Source organism: Eucalyptus grandis, chromosome 9 (genome assembly GCF_016545825.1).
Source record: "Eucalyptus grandis isolate ANBG69807.140 chromosome 9, ASM1654582v1, whole genome shotgun sequence".
NCBI lineage: Eukaryota > Viridiplantae > Streptophyta > Magnoliopsida > Myrtales > Myrtaceae > Eucalyptus > Eucalyptus grandis.
The window spans coordinates 15120018-15143042 of record NC_052620.1 but is presented as its reverse complement, the minus strand read 5'-3'; the positions used below and the strand labels follow the sequence as shown (position 1 = coordinate 15143042).

The 23025-nt window shown below is 37.2% G+C and overlaps 1 long non-coding RNA gene across 1 annotated transcript; it reads right to left on the bottom strand.

Annotated features, from left to right (window-relative positions):
* Positions 1-15203: 15203 nt before the first annotated feature.
* On the bottom strand, positions 15204-19251 carry LOC120288137. Its single transcript, XR_005546419.1, has 2 exons — positions 17664-19251; positions 15204-15807 (listed from the first exon to the last, which is right to left on the bottom strand). It is a non-coding gene; the product is annotated as an uncharacterized LOC120288137 (long non-coding RNA).
* Between the last annotated feature and the right edge of the window lie 3774 nt (positions 19252-23025).

Here is a 23025-nt window from a genome sequence, read left to right as displayed (position 1 = left end):
CACACTCACACCTAAATAAACTATGGAAGGCTTAGAAACTTCCTACCAACTCTTGTGTAACACAACCAGCACAATGTCACAACACCTTCATAGAACAAATGACCATTGGTATTATCATATTTTCTTTCTTCACTCATGCAACTGCTCCTTTTAACATCCATACTTGGCCCTTTGAGCCTTGATTTCAGTAGAAGTTAGCTCACGTCGTTGTGCCTTGATTGGCTTGATTAGCACAATACTTGATCCATTTCAAGGAAGTCGATTATCATGTCCTTAGCTCGATCTAGTGTGTTCAGAATCACCCCACAACTTACCACCATCATAAAACCAATTCCTATTTGTTTTTGCAGTGAGAATTGGTGATCAAAGACCACAAGAGTAGTTAAGCTCCAAGTCGACCTCATTAGGAGTTATACCACTTGATTAAGACATCAGCACCCTCAATCTTCAGGCCGCCATTCTTCAATTTGGCAATTGAAGGCTCTACTAAACCCAACAGAAGCAACGGATGAATGCAACAGAAGAAACATCTGTTGACTATCAAGGTTATACCAGGATTCTAATAGGACCTTCTTCACTATAACATAGACAATGCAAAGCAAAAAGAAAAGCATCTGTATAAAAAGAAGTGGACTTTGTTGTTGCAAAAAGAATAATGAATTCACAGACATTATTATGTATAGCCTGATCACAAGAGCATCGAAGAAATTGGTGACATTTAAGCGCAAGGTGTTGGCCCCGTTACAACCCAAGTCATGCGAAGGTGAGGTTTAACTCCCGTTTTGAACTATTATAATGCTACGAAGAGAATATTCATCCCAGAACCTTCACATCCTGCGAACAATTTGAATTCTGTTTCTTATTCTGTTTACATGCTTGGACTTCTATTCCTTAGTGGGCCGCCATTATGCACGCGTGAAAGAGAGAGAATCTATTAGAAGAGCTCGCCAAATGCTACATCAGTGACTACCAAAAGACGAGAACATAGGAGGAACACAGACATGCAAGCCTCGCCAAGGAGCTGCAGAGCGAGATATGTGACTGCCCATGAAAGACAGGTTTTCTTTTTTGTGTCCTTAGTGTAGTCTCATGATATATAAAGCAGATCAGAACTGGAGCTAAAAAAAAAAGTGGATAACACGATGATGATGATTGCAATTAGAGATCATGACACCAATAGAAGGATACTCACATAACCGGATGCTCACCAGGAATGACCGAAGAACAGCAGCCGCTTACCGGTAGAATGAACGAAGAAGGAAAGGAGATATAGGTGTTGGAAAAATATGGCTTCGAAATTGGGTAGTACAATGAAATCGAATTAAGGATTTATTTGCCCCACAACGTTGCTAATGGTCACGGGCAAAAATCCTCCAGGATACAACAAAGTCTCGGATGAGAATACTATATAGCAATTCAAGTATTTCTCCAGGGTCTCTCTAAGAAACAATCGAAAAATTGGCTGCTGTTTTTCAGAAAGAAGACTCGAAAAATGACCACGCATTTCTTTTCGAAAATTACAAGTATATATATGAAACAGTCTTGCAACTCTTCGTGAAAATTGCGAACAAACACGTCTTTAGAACCACCCGTGGTGGTGGCGTAGGTGGTTGGGCAAGGAAACTTTTCACAAGAGGTCCTGCGTTCGATCCACGGCGTCGTCAAGCGATTAACCTGGCAGGCAAGGGTGGTGGTGACTCTACCTGTCCCCAGGGTTTACTCCGCCGCGAAGCGGCGCACGGGGTTCCCTGGGTCACAAAAAAAAAAAAAAAAACACGTCTTTAGAAAATTATTCGGATAAACAAATGTGACTCTTCGGAAGAAGTTGAAAAACGAATAATTGCAACCCTTCAGAAAGTTAAAACCGAATAAGTAATTTTCCAAAGGTTGTCTTGAAAAGACACAAACAAAATTCGGAATAATTAATTAATTAATTTTTTTAATTTCGAATTTTCATTTTATATATTTTATTTTCGAAATTCTCAAAATAAAAGACAACCTTTGAGTTTACTAAAAATTAATAACAAAGAAATAAAAAATTAGAATAAATAACAAAGGGATTAGTGCTAAGTGCGCCAAATAATCGCACAATTATTCGCGCACCTACACGCGGGTATGGTGGGGTCTAACCCCACCCAATCATTCTTTAAGTACATAAAGAAAAATCCGCACTTTTAAATTAGCCCACTCCCTCTCACTTTTCCTATGTGGGATAAAGAAAACACTCTGTTTGTTTTAACAAACAAACCTCCAACAATAGGCAGGTCGGAAAAACTTGTCACATCTCCTTACACTGAGTCTCAAACATTGACTTCACTCCCAAACTTCAGACCTAAAATACTTTATTAATTGGTGGATGATGTATTTCTGTATCCTCCCCTATTTTTTACATTCGATTAAAAGCCACTTCAAATAGGAGTTAAAGTAGTCAATCTTCTAGGAATTCGTTCTTTTAGTCATGAAGGATTCATGCCGGGTAGAGTATAGTGTCTATTTCTGTTACTCATTTAACTTTTGATGCCTAGGTTGAGTCTTAGTTTTATCTTCTACTATAATTTAGTCGATTGTGTACATAAAAATTTCTTAATTTAGCTAGATTGAGAACAAAACCAGTTTTCATAGAAGTTGTGAAAAAAACAAGAAAGTGTGTTTATGTGTACGCTACTTCACATAGATGAAATTTCATTAACCTACTTCCATAAGTGCACTAGATAGAAAGGGGTGAAGGAGGAGGGGGCTATATCTACTTGATTTATTACTACTAACCTGCTCATTTTCTGTTAATAAGATATTGTTTCTCTTTCCAAGAAACTTATCTCAAGCAAATAAGGCACCATACCCATATCATACCTTACTAGTCTCATGGACCAAGTAGGGTACGAGCCAAAGATTTGGTGAATGGCTTCGTATAAAATTGTTTGCATTTGGCGGTGCAAGAAATAAACTTATGTGATATATTGAATCTGCACATATAATCCCGTTCATTTAATCGTAGTAAACCTCACCAAATTTATGTATATTTTCACACGATTATGTTTTCTATTATATGTAAATCATTTCTCATATTTCAATCTCAATGAATGCAGTTAATCGATATATTTGACTTTCATTTGTATTCTTTTGAGTAATTCAATCTTAATGAATGCAATTAACATCTTCTATCTATTTTTTGCAAATAATACCATTGACAAATAGATTAAACACAGTAAAAATAAGTTGATATGTATTACTAGTTGATTTAACTGCATAGTTTGATTATCTTATTTTTATTCTAAAATTTTCTCGAAAGATTGATAGTGATTATATTTTTCAGGAATCAAGCTCTCAAGGGACTTGTACACGTTTGAGTGGCTTGGTGAAGTTTTGAAGACCACAAGCGTTATTCTTGTTGGCATGCGAGGAATGAAGTAGCATATTATTTGGTGGGTCAAAGCACTAAATGTGTCTAAGATAAGGTACTTCATTTGAAAAAAAGAAGAAGAAGAAGCTATTAAGGCGCAATCAAGCTATATAAATTCATTTGAAGCAATTTGTTGATCCGAACTTTAAGTTGAAATTGATGGTTTGATATTGTACCGTTGGTACGCCAAAACCTTGTTTCTCAATCCCATGCTCAAACTCAACTCTATATAGCATATGCATTCGAGATTAAACTCAATTCAACTCAATTATTGATAACTTAGAAACTAAATCACACTTGGAAGCTTGAACTCCATCTCTAGTTCTCATAAAAAAAATCAAAAAGGTAATATCATGCTTTCATTTTCCTAAACTCCTTTTAAATTATTAACACAGTGTGCAAGTCACATGAGTGTAGTATTACAAAATTTGACACCTACAACATGTCATTGAAATTAGTAAAATAACCGCAAGCAAATATTAAATTGTAAAGGCTGACCAATAAATGTATAAGAAAAACTCTTTCAGCTCTATTGCGTTTGCGTAGCGCGCCCTATCTTCTTTTTTTGGCTCTTACGCTATAGATGATTCCCAAGATGTTTGCTCTGCTAGTCATCGGATATGGAACAAGAGAATTGCCTCATGTCCTTAACATCTTTCGGGACAATGCATTACATATCCACCCAAAAAACCTCAACGGATGAATAATGCGAAATCCTCGTCTCCATTGGGTACTTGATTCCAAAATCTTCTCAAAGCTAAATCTATTAACTTATCAAAGTCATAAGATTCACAAAACAACAAATTCAAAATCAAAAGAAGTCGACGTGCTCGGGAGTTATGGCGCTCAATGTGCTTAGCCATCACACAACGGCTATGAAACCCCTGAATCATCCATTTGATCACGTCCCACATATCACAACAAAAAGGTAAATACTTCTCATGAATGGACTTTCGCCTTTTTAGCACAATCCAAAAAAATTGTCTAGATATACTGAAGGATGATGGTCAATTTTTCACCAGCATCCATAAGCTATTAGACTCTCTAGATTGTTCTTTGTACAGTTCCAATGCAAGAAAGGAATAATTAAACAAGGTAGGTTCAGAGAGGGAGAGAGAGACACCCTATGTCCGAGAGAGAATGACTGCAACAAAAACACTATGTTGATGTGTTTTCCTTTTTCACATTCTAAAGCAATTTTGGCTGTAGCTCGGGCATAAGGTTCAACTGCACATGAAGGAGGTCCTGTCATTGCTATAAAATCTTTTCTAGCCTTTTCATATCGTGAAGATGCGGGAACTATACTAGTTCTTTAATGAGCTTTCTCCAACAACAGGCACACGAAGCTGTTTTGTTCTTTTCTTGCTGAACCTAAGAAATTTATAACAAAAACAAATAGTTCGAATGTGGGCTCTACAATGACCACTGTACCTTTGGAGATAAAACTAACCTCATCCCTCCGAGTGTGGCTCATGACTCGATGATGGAGAATGTAAATTGATGTTTGGAGATCTATATTGTGTGTTATGATGGTCATCATCCTACAAAGCAAATAAGTGCAGGAAAGAGGATCAAGCATAATGGGCACGAAACCAGCATAAGAAATCATGTTAGTCGTCACTACTTGAACATCGCACATTTAACCTTCAATAATTGGATTAAAGAAGGATTTAGAGGAAGCTTAGATCACAGAAAGTAATAAAATAAATGAACAGAGGAGCACATAACTAATCTGTAAAGCATATCAAAATGCAGAGAAGCTTATTTGTTAAAACAGAATGAGCAAGACCTGATCAGCCACATTTCCCATCACTTGAAAAAAATGCAGAAGTGAACAGAGGAGCTCCATTCACTTCATTGCAAAAAACATCGTTGTGAGTGGCCAAAGCATCTTGTAAACACTACGACCAATATTGAATGGCTGTAAACCAAGAGGCAGAGTTCACAAATCACAATCATTGCTACAACCCTGTAAACTTGAGAAGTTCAATTGTGAAAATAGAAGCCTAACCTTAAGAGCAAGAAGAAGAAATGCATTGAAGGCCAAAAATAGAGTAGTGTAAGGTTATCAGCGTATGGTATTAGGTAATCTAATAAACTCATACGTCAACAAAGACCATTTCCAAGCATTTGACTGTGTCCCTCATCCACTCTCAAGTGCCAAAACAGGCAACATTTCAACTTCTCTTCAATATAAAAGATGCTATAACACTCCAAGATCTATACAGAGAAGGAAAAGAGAGCTCAACAGTGACTATCTGGAAACATGGAAAGAAAGAGCAATGCCCAGCAATGACTAATAAGGGCAATCGCTTGTATACTTCAAAATGGACAAAAAGGATCAGGCATAATGCAAGAGAAGTAAACCCACAACATGATTTAGTCACAGCTAAAAGGAAAAAGACATAGTAACAATACTAAATTTGTATTCCACTTCCAAGCTCCATCAAAGCGATCCCGATTCCATACTCATGTTTCAATTCTATCCACCTATATTCCCTATAAAACCACCTTGCTGTTCAATATCCAGGTCACTCAGTATTTAGTAAATAAAACACCTTTCACTAATTTAACATTCAATGAAATTAGTCACACCTCATGGCTCATGACATACTTACCTTGTCCAGATCTTGTGAGACCACTTCAAGTCCACCGCATGCAGACAATTCTATATAATAGTAGCAACTTTTTGAGCCTGTAACTCTTGTACATCTCCATTTGTCTTTTGTAATTTCTCTTTTGTTGCTTTCAGTATCTCCTTCACCTTGTGAATCTCTTCATCTTTCTCATTCTCCGACCTTATGTTCTCGGCTGGAAGACAACTATATTCCTTCAACTTGTGAATCTCTTCATTTTTTGCTTTCTTGACCTTAAGTTCTTGGTTGGATGACAACTAGATTTGGAGGCCCTAAATTATTCAGGCATGAGTTACGCTCTAGTATCAGACCATCCAGGTTTCTCTTTTCCCAACACTAGAAAAACACTATTTTGAGGGGGTGTTGTTCCTTCCAAGTTCCAAGTATACCTCCATGAGATCATTCATACATCCATGCAATTTAGTAGCATAAAAAACTTATAAACTAATGATGTTACTATTTATTGGCAAACAATTTTAAGCTGAAATCATAAGTACGTACGATTGCCTTTGATTCTTGACTCTGCTTCCTGTGAAACAGGAAAAGATGTCCAGAGATATCAAATTGAGAAAGTAATCACATTCCTCATAACTATAGTTGTTCATTGCTGATTTGTTATGTAACTTCATCCACTGAAACCATATGAAAACACATGCTAGGAAGTTAGACTTTAGGTTTTAATTTTAGACTATTTATTCTAGCTTGCCCTCTTTTCTTGATCCATTCATGTTTTGCATAGATAGCTGTATAAATTCCTTATAAATTGTAGCAGCAATATTGTCATTGCCAAGACTGCATAACATTTACTGACACTAGATGAACTATATTGAAAAGTTTTCAATAGTTGTGGGGATGTGTGAGATGGCACATCTAGTACTTGAGTACTCCAAGGCTGCAGTACTTTTCTGTTTTTTGATCTCTCTCATTAAACCAAGCTACAGTCAAGTTAGCAAATTAATAGAAAATTGTACAGGTTTCATCATCTCAAATTTACTTACAGCTCTACCTGGTGTACAGCTCTTTTGTTAATGATGGTGGACTATGTGTGCTAGATAAACCTAAACCAAGTTATGGATTATTGTGTTGTCACTAGCAAACCCAAATCAGAGAGCTATGGGAATATTAAGTTATCAATGCAGGTGCCGAGAACATAAACAATCTTAAAGAGGCAATTCTATAACACATTCTATGTTTTCTTCTTATGAAAGCTGCTACTCAAAACACATGTATTGTTGGAAAAGTCGCAAATATCTCTAGACATCTTTACCTTAGGTCCAAAAATATATCACTTCAGCTGAATCTTTTCTAAAGTGAGATTATTGATTTACACAATGGAAATATCACTTATAAGGGATCACAAAAATTTAAGTAAAGATGAGAGTACCTTTTCTGCTGTTATTCTAGCTGAACTTTTGTCCTCTAAGGTGTGTCGTATCTTTTGTTTTGCTCTGTTAGCCTTATCTGCGTCAGTCAGCTTCTGCAATAAAAAAAGGGTGAAAAATTAGAAAAGTTATCACAAAATAGTCATCAACAGGTAATGAAAGTCCATTAAATGTTGACAGGTCAATTAAAACAATCCTAGAACAAGATTCGTACGTTCCTTGTTCCTTTCCTTTGAACTCCAAAAAGTGACGAGATTTGTGCATTGATCTCTTCTCACTCTCTCCAATAGATTCTTCAAATGATACAAGAATGATTGAGAGCTACCATAGCAAGCGGCTTTTAAAATACTTTTCCAATATCTACATTTAGGATTGTAGAATCCATTTTTCTGTAGCTGGTACGAAGATAATCATGCTTAGACAGCAAGGAAACATTAATAATGATGTTAAATTTATTTAAAACATGAATGGAATTTCATGCTAGAACAAGCTAACTACCTCTACAATCCTAATCATAGTGTTTCTCATATCCTTGGTAATTTTCTTTCAAGTTGTAAACAATGGTGCCAACCCGCAAGCAATGGTTCCGAGAAACTCCCCAAACCTCCAATAGGCTGCATTTTCTTCCCTAACTTGACAATGATGCATTTCACAGGAGAAAGACTGTATACACCCATTAGACATGTAAAACTGTGCTTCCCTTTTCTAGTGCAGCTACTAGACAGGAAATTCTAAATATTGAAAGATGGATCTAATATTATCAAACCAGATCAATACTCGGACCGTTTTAGTATAGTATGATGAAAAATTACACATTATATATGTAAGTAGGTCTTACCTGATGCATTCACATCTATAGTCTCTTCTTGAGGCTACTCAGTTTCAATCTCTGAATTAGAACATAGCTCGTCACCATTGTGTAATTTTTCAACCTTCTCTTCTAATTCACAGCTTATCTGCACTATTTGTGAACATGCAAGAATGATCATGCGTCTTGTGTTTCCCATGGATATAAATCACCAAGACAGGAAGTATTAACAATTCTTAGTAAGAGATCGCAACTCGATTAAAATGCTCATTTATTATCTTCATTTGCTGCAAGAATATTCAATAAGATTGTAAATGTAACAGAAAATGGCCACAATAAGAGAGGCAAAGCCACGAATAAACAGACTTAAACTCCTCCAAGCGAAACCCAGCATGGAATCCTAAAGAAAAAGCTCTCAAAAGTTCAAACCCTCACTCAGACCGAGTCTTGTTATTCGAGACTAGGAATGACCGAAGAACAGCAGCCGCTTGCCACTAGAATGAACAAAGAAGGAAAGGAGATATAGGCAGGTCGGAAAAGCTTGTTACTTCTCCTTACACCAAGTCTCAATCACAGAATTGAGCACGCTTTTTGTGCTCTACCCTTCTTTTGCTTCTGCTTTGGCAGTTGAGTCACAAAACAATTGCCTTCCGTTTAGTATTTGACAATTAGAATAAACCATGAGAATATGTCTGAACACAATTCGCGGTATTTCAAATAGATGCAGCCACCTGCTGTAACATTGACTTCACTCTCAAACTTCAGACCTATTTAATCCCCAAGAGAAAACACCTCAAATGAGTTTCCATGCCTCCATTGGAACGAAAACATAATACAAGAAAGGGGATTAAGCTCAATGCAGTGGCTTATAACACTGTCATTCCCACCGTCGGGCTTGGACGAAGAGGACTCGACGTCGTTGTTGGCTCATCAAGCTCCCGTGCGAGGACTTGACCTCGTCGCGTTCGATCGAAGAGGAAATATGGGGACTTGACGAAGAAGAAAAGGACACTTGGACAAAGAACAGGAGGATCGACAAATAAGAAGAAAACTCCACGAATAATATGGACACTCTAGACGAAAGACAGGATGAAGAAGTAAACAAAACCTGAGAAGAAAAGTCAATTATGGCTTGGAAACTTGGGCTGAATCTTAGACAACGACGTTTTTGCGCACGGACCTTTTCTTTTAAGCTCGATGCCAGTAGGAGAGAGAAATAAATAAATAAAAAATGCCACGACAGCATTTCCCATTAGCGAAAGTGGACAAAGTTAAAAGAGAAACTCTAAATTGATAAATTTTAGGATTTAGTTATATTTTTTTATTGCACTTTTACAATAAATTTTAAGATTTCTAGTACACTTTTTCCGATATTAGAAAAGTCAAATACTCGTTACAAAACTCTTTAAAAAAAAAAATTATTGCTAAGAGAGGTGTTTCAAGAACACAACTGCAAATCAAGTGACTTATGTCCTTGATAAAATTGAGTGTTCCTTGAATTTTGCGTGTGGTTGGGATCGGCCAAGCAGGATGTGTGCTCTAGAAGCACCTAAAGTACTTATTTAATTGGTGGATGATGTATTTCTATGTCCTCCCCTACCTTTTACAGTTTGATTTAAAGCCACTTCAAAGAGGAAATGAATTAGTCGATCCTCCAGGCATTCATTCTTTTAGTGATGAAGGTTTCATTTTGAGTATAGATTCAATTTCCGCTACTTATTTAACTTTTGATGTTGAGGTTGAGTCTTGATTTTAATTTCTTCTATAGTTTAGTTGATTGTGTCCATGAAAAAATTCTTAATTTAGCTAGATTGGGAACAAACCAGTTTTCATCAAAGTTGTGATATACCTAAAAACACAATATGTATTCATGCGTACGCGGATTCACATAGACAAAATTTCATCAACCTGCTTCCATAACTATGCTAGATAGAAAGGGGGCAAAAGGAGGAGGGAAGGCTTTATCTACTTGATTAACTAATCTTTTCATTTTCTGGTAATAAGATATTTCTCTCACCTAGAAGCTTATATCTTAGCCAGCTAGAGGGTCAAGCCCATGACATATATTACTAATCTCATGGACCGGGTAGGGTATAAAATTGTCTACATTTGCTGGTGTGGAAAATTGAACTCCCGTGATGTGCTCAATCCACACACACAATTCCTTCCTTAAATCTCTATGCGAATCCCGCAAGATTACTATATATTTTCACATGATATTGTTTCATCTTATGTATAGATCCTTTTTCTTATTTTAATATCAATGAATGCAGTTAACCTACAATTTGACTTTCGTCAATATCTATTTTAGGAATTTAGAACCTCTTAATCTAATCTTTTGAATATAGTGTACATTGGCAAATAAATTAAACATGGTAAACATTAGTTGATATGCATTATTGATTGATTTGATTGCATAATTTGATCATGCTATTCCTTTTCTAAAACTTTCTCAGTAGATTGATTGTAATTTTAATTTTTAGGAAGTAAGCTCTCATCGGACTTGTCATGTTTTAGACTCTAGGGTTGCATTTAGTAAACCGGATAAAACTCTGGATATGATAACTTTTATCATATCTGGTGTTTGGAGTGACGTGAAATCCGGATATGACTGGATATAGCCCATATATAGTCCGGATAAAAAAATCCCATCTAGAGGGTGGGATAGACCCAAATAGGATATGTGAAATTTGAAAAATAAAATTTCTCTCTCTTCCTCCACTCTCCCTTCGTTGCTATGGTTCAGATCTGGCCAAAGTCGTGGCGACCTTGGGAAGACAGAGCCAACCAGATTCGGTCAGTGACGCCACTGGTTTGTGATCGACGAGGTGAGATCTGGAGCCAAGGTCCATGGTCGAGCCACCATATTAGTCATGGCAGCTCGCAGTCGTTGGCCGTCCATGGGCGAGCCACCTCTTCATGGTTGCCTGCATAGATATAGAATGAGAAAAGCAGGGATGAATAGAAAGGAACAGGCAAAAAGCTCAAGCGTTGCCTGAGATTATTTCAATAATCTCAAAAAAAAAAAAAAAAACTGCCCCAATCCCTTCATTTCTCCAAATAGCATCCCGTGCTCTCTCCTCTGTTCAACACATGCTAAAGACCCAAATTTGACAATATCATCCTTAAATGATCGACCCGGTAACTTGACATCTCCGGCAAAGGGCAAAGGGCAAAGCTGGGTTTTTTCTCGAGTTCATTTATTCATCGAAGATCCACACGATTGTCTATCTTCGATAAAGAGATTTTCGGTTCGCCTCACTTTCTGGCAATTTTTCTGCCTTTTCCTAGAGTACTATTTCCTTTGTGGAAAGTTGAGTTGAGCGCTCCTTTGCTTCACGAGGAAGAGAGGTTGTTTTATTTCCCCGGTTTATCTTTAGTTTTAATTCGGCAAATCAAATATTTATTTGAATTCATATTATATCCGAATGTCAACAAACATTGCATTGGATATTTAATCCTATTCTATCCTTATCCTATCCGACATCATACTATCCGGCAAAATGTCTGGATGATCAAGTGCAGGCTAGAGGCTTGTGAAGATTTGAAGACCACTAGCATCACTCTTGTTGGCATGCGAGGAATGAAGTAGCATATCATTTAGTTGATCAATGCACTAATGTGCCTAAGATTAGGTACTTCATTATAATTATAAAAAATGCTATAAAGGCGCAATGAAGCTGTAAGTTCATTTGAAGTAGTTTGTTGACTCAAAGTTTAACTTGATGTTGATGGTTTGATATTGGATTGTGAGTATGACAAAACTCAGTTTCTCAATCCCATGCTTGAGCTGAATTCTATATAGCATATGTGTTCGAGATTAAACTCAATTATTGATAACTTGAAAACTAAATTACAATGTGAAGCTTGAACTCTATCTCTAGCCCTTGTAAAAAATTGAAAAATAAACTCTCTCTCTTTCTCTCTCTCAAGAATTTCTTAGGGAAGATATGGGACTAGTCGGAACAAACTAATTCGAATTAAGGTTGCGAGTGCTGCAGTTTCTTTGGACAAGTAAACGGGGCCAATTGGGCCGGTTCTGGGCCTAAGACTCTTGCCATGTCCAGCCCAAATATATATTGGGCTCAAACAAATAGCGAGGCTTGCCTAAGCAAGCTAATTTTCTTGGGTAAGTCCGCCCATTCAGGACGGGCCCTAAGTGGCGAGATCCATGATCAGATCTTAAAAAAACAAAGTTTATAAAGGTAAATTAACCTAATGCATACGCATGCAAATGCAATAAAAGTTCAAATTACTTATTCAATATTTAGGAAACCTTGTACATGAAAGGCAAAGAGATGCTCACACTCAACCATTTCCTCAAGTAAAAGATTAGAAAGCGGTTTTCTTTGATCCAGCCTCCTCAAATTTTATTTTAATATAGTCCAGGTTGACAACATTCGAAGTGGAAAGATTGTAAGCCTCTCTCTATATATATAGATATATATTATTTTTATGTTGATTTTGCATGCTACTAAGGACTCCCAAGTTCATATCGAAGAAGTTCAAGGAAGTGAGGGTATTACTGCTTCATGCTTGGTATACAACCAATTTCAGATGGTGGAACTCTTATTGAACTTCCTAATAATCATGGTTTCCTTTACAAAAGCAACCAAGCCGAAACATGCCCAGAAAGTATTCTCCATGGCCGATGTCAATTCTCCGAAGGGGTTCGAGAGCTGAGGAACTTGCTCAGCCTAGACAGCGGCGAATACCCCCAGTTGGCAGGATTTCACAAAGAGGAATTCCCGGCGAGTCTCAGATGTCCGCACCTTCGAGCTCATCAAGAAGACGGAGGACGTCGTGGAGCTGCGCAGTCCCCATCTTCCGTAATGGGTCATTCTCGCTCCGTTATTCAAGATTTGGTATGGACTTTCTATTTGCCATGCACCACATACCTTCCAGATGATTCTATTTGACCGCCTTCAAAAAGGAAGTACGTAAGTCTCCATATGGTGACTTTTCCAATGATTTTGACAGAAAAACCTCACAACATCTAGAAAGTCACCCCACCCGGCTTTTATTACATTTCCTTTCATCTTCTATCTGTCACTCTTTATTCTTCCATCAAAATTTTACAAATGATAAGAGAAGTTTTCAGATTTCACGAAAACATTACATAGGATTGGTTATATGGTGTCTCGCCTTAACTAAATATTAAGCTATCAGAATCATAAGAATTGAAAACAAACAAAAGAACCCAAAAAAAAAAGTGAAGGTACTTGGGAGTTATGAAGCTCGACTCGTTCCTCTTAGAAATTAAGCCGTCGCACAACAAATACGACTCTGTATTTTTTTTCTTTTACCAATATATTGATAGCAAAGGCCACAAAAAGAAAAAAGAAAACATAAATGAATCAAATGCATTGATAATTTTATAAAGATTATGGAAACCCCATTTAATCACATAACACAAATCACAACGAAAAGGCAAATGCTTCTCGCGGATGGACTTTTGCTCTCTTCCCGTGATCCTGAAAAAATTGTCTAGACATATTGGAGGACGATAGTCGATTTTTCATTGGGGTCCATAATTTATTAGACTCTCTAGATTGCTCTATGTACAGTACCTATGCAAGAAAGGTATAATCAAACGAGGTAGGTTCAGAGAGAGAGATACCCTTTATCCGAGAGAGAATCACTGCAACAAAAACACTATATTGCCATGTTTTCCTTTTACGCATTTTAAAGCAATTTTAGCTACAGCTAGGGCATACAGCTACAGATAGCTAACATAAGGTTCGATGCACATGAAAGAGGTCCTGTCATCGCCATAAAATCTTTTCTAGCCTCATATCTTGAAATTCCAAGAATTATACTAGTTGTTCCAATCAGCTTTCTTCAACAATGGGCACAAGTAGCTGTTCTGTTCTATTTTTGCTCGACCTAAGACACTTATGAGAAAAACAAATAGTGATCTACAATGATCACTGCACCTTTGGAGATAACACTAACCTTGTTCCTTAGGGTGTGGCTCATGACTCAGTGATGGAGAGCGCAGAATGATGTTTGGAGATCTCTTTTATGTGTTACGATGGTCATCATCCGACAAATCAAATGAGTGCAGGAAAGACGACTAAGCATTACGGGCACAAAACCAGCACAAGAAATCTAGGGGATCACTTAAACATCACGCAATTAAATATTCAATAATTTTGGAATGGAGAAGGCTTTAGATGGAGCTTACATCACATAAAGTAACAGAATTAATGAACAGAAGCGCTCATAATTAATCTGTAAAGCATATCAAAGCATAGAGAAGATATTACGTGATCGAACTAAAAAATTATTTCTTAAAAACAGAACGAGGAAGACATGATCAGCCACATTTTCCATCACTTGAAAAAAAAATGCAGAGACATGAACAGAGGAGCTCCATTCACTTCATCGCAAAACACATAGTTTTGAGTGGTCAAAGCATCTAATAAACACTACAACCAATATTGAATGGCTGTAAACCTAGAGGCAGAGTTCACAAATCACAACCATTGCTGCAAACCAGTAAACTTGAGAAGTTCAATTGTGAAATATAAACCTAACCTTAAGAGCAAGAAGAAGAAGAAATGCATTGGGGGCCAAAAGTAGAGCAGTGTAAGGCAATCGGCATATGATATTAGGTAAAATCTAGAAAACCCATTAATCAACAGACACCATGTCTAAGCATTTGATTGTGTCCATCGACCACTCTCAAGTGCCAAAACAGGCAACATTTCAACTTCTCTTCAATAGAAAAGATACTATAACACTCACAAGATCTATACAGAGAATGAAAAGAGAGCTTAACAGCGACTATCTGGAAACATGGAAAGAAAGAGCAACACCCAGCAGTGACTCATAAGGGTAATCATAAATACACTTCAAACTGAACAAGGACAAGGCATAATGCAAGAGAAGTAAACTCACAGCATGATTAGACACGGCAAAAAGAAAAAATATGGTTACACCATGCTAAATTTGTATTCCACTTTCAAGCTCCATTGAACCAATCCTTATAAACTCATGTTTCAAGTCTATCCATCGATATTCCCTTTAAAACCACCTTAGTGTCCAAAATCCAGGTCACTCAGTATTTAGTAAGTAAAACAGCTTTCACTATTTTAACATCCAATGAAAATAGTCACACCTCAAGGCTTGTGACATATTTACCTCGTCCAGATCCTGCGGAGACCATTTCAAGGCTGCTTTATGCTGGCGATACTGTTTAATAGTAGACATCTCTTTGAGCCTCTAACTTTTGTACATCTCCATTTGTCTTTTGTAATTGCTCTTTCGTTGCTTTCAGTATTTCCTTCAACTTATGAATCTCTTCATCTTTCTCATTCTCTGACCTTAAGTTCTCGGATGGAAGACAACTAGATTTCTTCAACTCATGAATCTCTTCATCCTTCTCTTTCTTTGACCTTAAGTTCTCGGTTGGAAGACAACTAGATTTCGAGGCCCCAAATCATTTAGGCATGTACTATGCCCTAGCATCGTATGCATCCAGGTTTCTTTTTTCCGGACCCTAGAAAAATAGTATTTCAAGGGAGGCTCTTTCTTTTCAAGTTCCAAATATACCTCCATGAGATCATTCATGCTTCCCTGCAGTTTAGTAACATAAAAAACTTATTAAAATAATGATTTTACTATTTACTGTCGAGCAATGTTAAGCTGAATTCATAGATACGTGCAATGGCCTTTGATTCCTAACTCTTCTTCCTATCATGTGCCAGAACTTGGTTAGTCAGCATAAATGAATGAACCATATCACGTAGATATTCAATATTTCACACTTTCTTGTGATACAGGAAAGATGTCCAGAGATATCAAATTGAAAAAGTAATCACACTCTTCCTTTCTATAGTTGTTCCTTGCTGATTGTTATATGACCTGTCATCCACCAAATCATATGAAAACACACACTAAGAATTTAGACTTTTGATTTTAATTTTAGACTATTTATTCCAGCTTGCCCTCTTTTCTTGATCCTTTCTCTTTTGCTCAGATAACTGCATAAATTCCTAATACATTACGGCAGCAATATTGTCATTGCCAAGACTGAATAACATTTGTTGACACTGGATGAACTATATCGAATGGGTTTTCAACGATTGTGGGGACGTGTGCATGCATGTGAAATGGCACAGCTAGCAATTGGGTATTCTAGGGCTGCAGTACTTTTCTGTTTTTCGATCTCTCATTAAACCAAACTACAGTCACGTTAGCAAATGAATAGAAAATTGTATAGGTTTCATCATTTATAATTTACTTTACAGCTCTAGCTGCTGCATAGCTCTTTTGTTAATGATGGCGGACCATGAGTTCTAGATAAACCTGAACCAAGTTGTGGATTATTGTGCTGTCACCAGCAAATCCAAATCACAGAGATAAGGGAATAATAACAAGATATCAATGCAGGTGCTAAGAACGTAGACAATCTTAAGGAGGCATTTCTAGAACACATCCTACGTTTTCTTCCTATGACAACTGCTATCTAAACACACGTATTGTCGGAAAAGTGGCAAATATCTCTGGACATCTTTACCTTAAGTCCAGAGCTATATCACCTCAGCAGAATCTTTTCTAAAGCGAAATTATTGATTACACAATGGAAATATCACTTATACGGAAACACACAAATTTAAGGGGAAACATGACAATACCTACCTTTTCTGTTTTTATTCTAGCAAAACTTTTGGTTCCTAAGGTGTGTCATATTTTTTGTTTTGCTCCATTAGCCTTATTTGTTTCACTTAGCTTCTCCAATTAAAAAAACAAGGTCATCAAAAAATAGTCAGTCAAAGGTAGTGAAAGTCTATTTAATGTCGACAGGTCATATATTAAAAAAATGCGTCCCTTGAACTCCAAAAAGTCACTAGATTTTTCCATTGATCTCTCCTCACTCTTTCCAACAGATTCTTCAAATGATATGAGAATGATCGAAAGCTATCATATTGAGCAGCTTTTAGATCACTTTTTCAGTATTAAGGAATGTAGAATCCATTTTTCCATGGCTGGTATGAAGATAATCAAACTCAGACCACAACAAAGAAATATTAATGATGATGATAAATTTATTTACAAAATGAATAAAATTTCATACAAGTACAAGCTAACTACCTCTACTATCCTAATCATGGCGTTCTTATATCCTTGGTAATTTGCTTTAAAGTTGCGAATGATGGTGCCAACACGCTAGCAATGGTTCTAATAAACTCCTTAAACCTCCAATAGGCTGCATTTTCTTCCCTAACTTGATAATGATGCATTTCCCAGGAGAAAGATACCATACGCCCTATAGACACATAAAGCCGTGCTTCCTTTTTCTAGTGCCAGCTACTAGACAAGAAATTCTAACTATCGAAAGAAGGATCTAATCTTATCAAACTAGATCAATACTCGGACCATTTCAGTATAGTATGATGAAATTGTACACTATATATGTAGGTAAGTCTTACCTGATGCTTTCACGTGTCTCTTCTTGAGGCTGATCAGTTCAGCCTCCAAATTAGAACATAACTTGTCACCATTGCGTACTTTTTCAGGCTTCTCTTCTAACTCACAGCTTATTTGCACTGTGCATGAACCCACAAATGTGATCATGCGTCTTGTTTTTCCCACGGATATAAATCACCTAGAAAAAAAGTATCAACAATTCTTAGTAAGAGATCAGCAACTCCATTAAAATGTTAATCTAATTATTTATATTATCTTCATTCCCCCGCAGGACAAAGCTCTTAAAAGTTTGTCACGACCTAACCCCTCTTTTGGGGTGGGACCTTGTTAAGTTTAGGGGTATTGCCAGCTTCAGGCCAATGGCCATCCATTGACTGGGACTCTCTCAAGCCTATATCTAGGGGTGAGCATAGTTCTAGGATAGAACCTAGAACTTGAGAACCGGACCAATGGGAACCTATAAATTCTAGATTTCAAGGTCTGCAGAGTAAGCTCTAGGTTCCAAAAAATGAAAAACCTGTTTCAGCGGATAGGTTTCAGGTTCTTAGTTGGAAGAACTTGGAACCTCAAACCTGTAACAATTTTTAATGATTTTTTTTTGTTCATGTCTTTGCTCAATCTTATAATATTCCATGTCGTTTGATGATTAGTGTATAATCTAGAATTACTAGTCTGAAGTTCCATTTTATGACTGACTTTTACTTTATTAATATTTATATTTTTTATATGTCTTTATAGTTAATGAATTGTAACAGGAAGTGCGGTCATTAAAGGTCTTAATTCACTACAATCTTTCAATCTATAATATAGATGAAACCTGACTAGACCTTAGAACCTGTGATAAGATAGCTTCTAAATTCTAGGGTATGAAGGGTGGGTTATAGGTTCAAAAAAATGAAGAAACTGTTCCAATGGATAGGTCCAGGTGGAACTTATACGGAAGCTGGAACCGCTCACCCCTATTTATATCTCTTGCGAAATCAAGTGTTCAAAATTTTAATTGTTTAATCAATTAAGCCTATGAACATTTTAATAAAGAAGTTGCCACCAGCCTTTTTGGGTAAGCTAGAAATCCAATAAGATACGGGAGAATATTATTATTCACACAACCAGAGATTTAGGTTCAATCCCAGCAAAGTCACCAAGCTATTACGACCTAACCCTCTCATGGGAAGGGAGCCTATTAGGTTTAAGGGTATTGTTGACCTCAGGCTGACGGCCATCCATTGACTTGGACTTTCCGAAGCCCATATCTCGTGCCTTCAAAATTTTAATGAATTAAGCCTATGAAAATTTTAATAAATAAGTCGCCACTAACCTTTTTCGTTAGGCTAGAAAGCAATAAGATATGGGAGAATATTAATATTTACACAACCAGAAATTCAAGACTCGGCTACTTGATTGCGTTAGCCCTAAGACTAATGCCCTTTTGGTACCTAACTCGATCATGTGCTAATTAACGCCATCACAGCCTAACCAAAAAAGTCTAAATTTGTCCTAACCATTCTAAACAAAGAATTAACATCCAAATATTGAAAAGTGTGGTTAATTATAATCATAATAGGAAGTATGCATGCATCCTTAAATTGTCCCTAAAAAAAAAAGACAATCTAAAAAAAAAAAAAAAAAAACCCTATTGTAAGGCCCTAAAGGCTTATCCAATTTTAGGTTTTAACATTTTTAAGGTTTTCCAATTTTTCTAAAATTTTCTTATTGTTTAATAATTTTCTGAATTTATAATGGTTTTTCTATTTTTTTGTTATTTTCTGGATTTTCTCTTTTTAATCATTTTCTGAATTCTAATTTTGTATTATTTTTGAATTTTCTAAATTTTATGAATTTTCTGATTTTAACAAAATTTTTAATGTTTTCCGAATTTTCTAACATTTTTTATTATTTCCTAAATTTTTATCATTTTCTCACTTTTTTATTTTTTATTTATTTTTAATTTCCATTTTATTATTATTATTATTATTATTATATTTGGGGAATGGATTCGGACCGAATTCACCCGATCCGGCACATTAACCCGACCCGTCTACTCGGATCCGACCCGGTCGGATTAAAGCGAATTATTTTAAATATTTTTATGTTTTTTTTTAATTTAAGGGGTTTTTTATTCTTCCTTTTTTTTTGGGTCTTTTTCTCTGTTTTGTCTTTTCTGCCCATCTCCTTCACCTCGCATCATCTTCAACCTCAGGACGTCTTCTTCACCGAACGTCTTCTTCCCTGCAACTTACCGAACTGGGACTGCCAGCTCTCAACGCCACAATGATCCGCCTTTGCCACGTCATTTCCGCCACTGGGCCACCACCTGCCGCCTACTCCGGCCGGCGTCCGTCGTCTCCCGCCGATCACTCGGCAAACACAAAATCTAACGAAATAAAAACTTACCGATCTGGAATTTCTAAAACCAGCAATCCAACTATCAACCAAGCACGAATACATTTAGAATGAAGAGAAAAACTGACTCGGACGGCCTTGAACCGTAGGGCTCGCCGGCGAAGGGAGGTTAAGCACTGACGAGGGGAAGATCCATGAACGACCAACTCGGACAGGAATTTTTTCACCAACTCGCATGAAAAATGCAAAGAAAATACGAATATCAGGCATTGTTCAATAATTGTAGATACAAACATGGATCAATCTTGAGTTTAAACATAAATTGCCCTTCGGTTTTCTATTAGACATTTCATCAAACAGGCGATGGGCAGTACAAAGAACAAGCTTCTGATCCGATTATCGTCTGATTTTCGGTCTAAGTACGGCATACAGGCATTCGGATGAGATCATTAAGCGACAAATAAGTGTCATTCTACACGAAATTCCTCGCGACTTCATCGTGCACGGTTCAAGTTCCAATATGATGAGAACACGTCACATACAAAGGAGGAAGGCACTTGCCTGGGTCGAGAATCGGTTATGGCGGACGGTGGACGGCGAGCTGGCTTCCGGTGAAGCTTCAGACGACTCCGAAGAGACCTTCGGCCGGCGTTTCTCCTCCAGCCAAAAACCTTCTCTCCTCCCGACCTCCCTCTGCGGCCGAACGACCTCTCCTCAAAAACGCGAGCCCTCTCTCTTCTCTCCGGTATCTTCCTTAACAGCACAGCATCCGTGACTCTGGCGGTGGCTTTTCGTCTCAGAATCGACAGCATCTCGCAACCCTCGAACTCTCAAGCTCGCTCTCGCCGCCGGACAACTACGATCAGCGACGTCGCCACGCGCCGATGGAAAGAAGGGAGACTCTACACGACTAGGAGAAATCGGAACTTCAAGGGCGCCGTCGCAGCTGAGTAGGCGACGAGAGAACGTTCGAGAAGAAGGACAGAAGCTCTGGAAGTCGAGGTGGAGATGGTGATCAGGTGGAGGTCTCGCTCATGGCCGCTTCCTTTGCTGCGTTCATCTCCTTCTGTCACCCGCATGTTGGTCGTGCAAAGGGAAAAGAAAGAGAGCATGTGGGGCTGGGCCTCTTTTCTTAATTGTTTCAGATGGGCTCAAAGAATAAACAAAAAATGGATGGGCTGAAGAAGAAATAAAGGAATGGGCTGCGAAAGCATTAAAAAGAATGGGCTTAACTACGCCGGCCCACTCGACTCTTTTTTTCTTCTTTTTTTAATACTTTTTATTCATTTTATATCACCTATTTTATTCATCTTTTTTATATTTTTCTATATATTTGCAATATAAATGGATATTTAAAATGTAGACAAAAATTCGGATGACAACAAGGTTCAAACCCTCACTCAAAATGAATTCTTAGGACATTAAAAATGTGACTGAGGCATAACATGAACGATAATTGGAATTCAAATCACGTAAATTGCACAAATTGAAATGAATAAAAAGCAGGGTAAAACCCCATAATTCAAATAGGAAATTGGGCTTTATTAGGAAACTAACGGAGGTTAAAACTTGCAAAGCAATAAAAAGGAAAGAAACCAAAGGAAGAAAAAAAATGTAGGAATCAATGGAAAGCAAGTCAAAACATACCCGTTCACATCACAATCGACAATCAGCAAATACATTTTAAGGATGTCAAGTTGATTCACGAGTCAAAAAACCTAAATCACTCCAATTCCTAGCTATCAAAAAAGCCAAACCCAAAAGACCAATAAAACATAGAAAAAATCACAGTAAATGACGCTACCGATGAATAGAGACGAACCAGAGCTAGTGAGTCACCCACCGAGCATAGGCATCGATGAAATTTTTTTTAAAAAAAATTGTCTTTAATGGTATTTGTCCATCTAAACAAGCCAAATATTTGACAACTTTGGTAAAGGAAAATTCCGGTAACTCAACATAGGGGTGAGCATGGTCCGGGTTGGTCCGGGCCACCCCCTAACCCTAGGACCAACCGTACATCGTGTCGGTCCTCAATTTTAGGACCGAGGACCGACCCTATTGAGCCTAGGACCAAGGACCGGACCGACCCAATGGGTTCGGTCCGATTCGAGGTCAACCGGGACCGATCGATAATTTTTTCGTCTTATTTTTATACTCCCTAAAAAAGCAAACCTACAAATTCAAATTACACATTCATCGACAATGCGGCATTGTGCAACTAAACTATAAATACCAATACATATTTAGCAAATTTAAGATGACACAATAATAAAAAATTTGTACTTATTAACCGCTCATTGAGATATAGAACAAGATGGAAAGTTCTTGTAATCATCTATCTTTAATATTCATAACACCATATACAAAAGCGTTTTCTTGCATTTGATCATGAATAGTAAATCACCGTAACAACTACAGTAATACTCTACTCTTCAAAAACTTCTACCATTTGACACAAATTGAAAAGCAAAGTGCAGCTGAAGTTCATTAGTAAAATACAATTAAACCATAAAAAGTTCAAAATACTTAATATAAACCATGAATATATAACTTCACATCTTGTTAATTCACTTGAACTTCTGAACACCTGAAAACAAAATAAACGACACATAATTAATACTCAACAAAAGTTTTAAATTGAAATTACTATTAGTGCTAATGATAGAACATCTCAATATAATATAATATAACATATATTTTACTTAGGGTTGAATATATAAAGAATTATAAATAATATAATATAATATAATATACGGGTCGGTCAGGGTTGGACCGACCCAAAACTCTTAGGATCGAGGACCAGCCCGCACGGTGTTGGTCTGGAATTTCAGGACCAGGACCGACCCAATCCCCTTGGGAACCGGACCGGGGCCGGACCGAGGTTGGGTCGGTCCGGGGTCGGTCCGGGGTCGACCCTAGACCACTTTGCTCACCCCTAACTCAAGAGAAAATATTATCAATCTCCAGAGTATATCGTTGAGGACAACGGACTATGACCGCTCAAGCCAGTCTGGACAG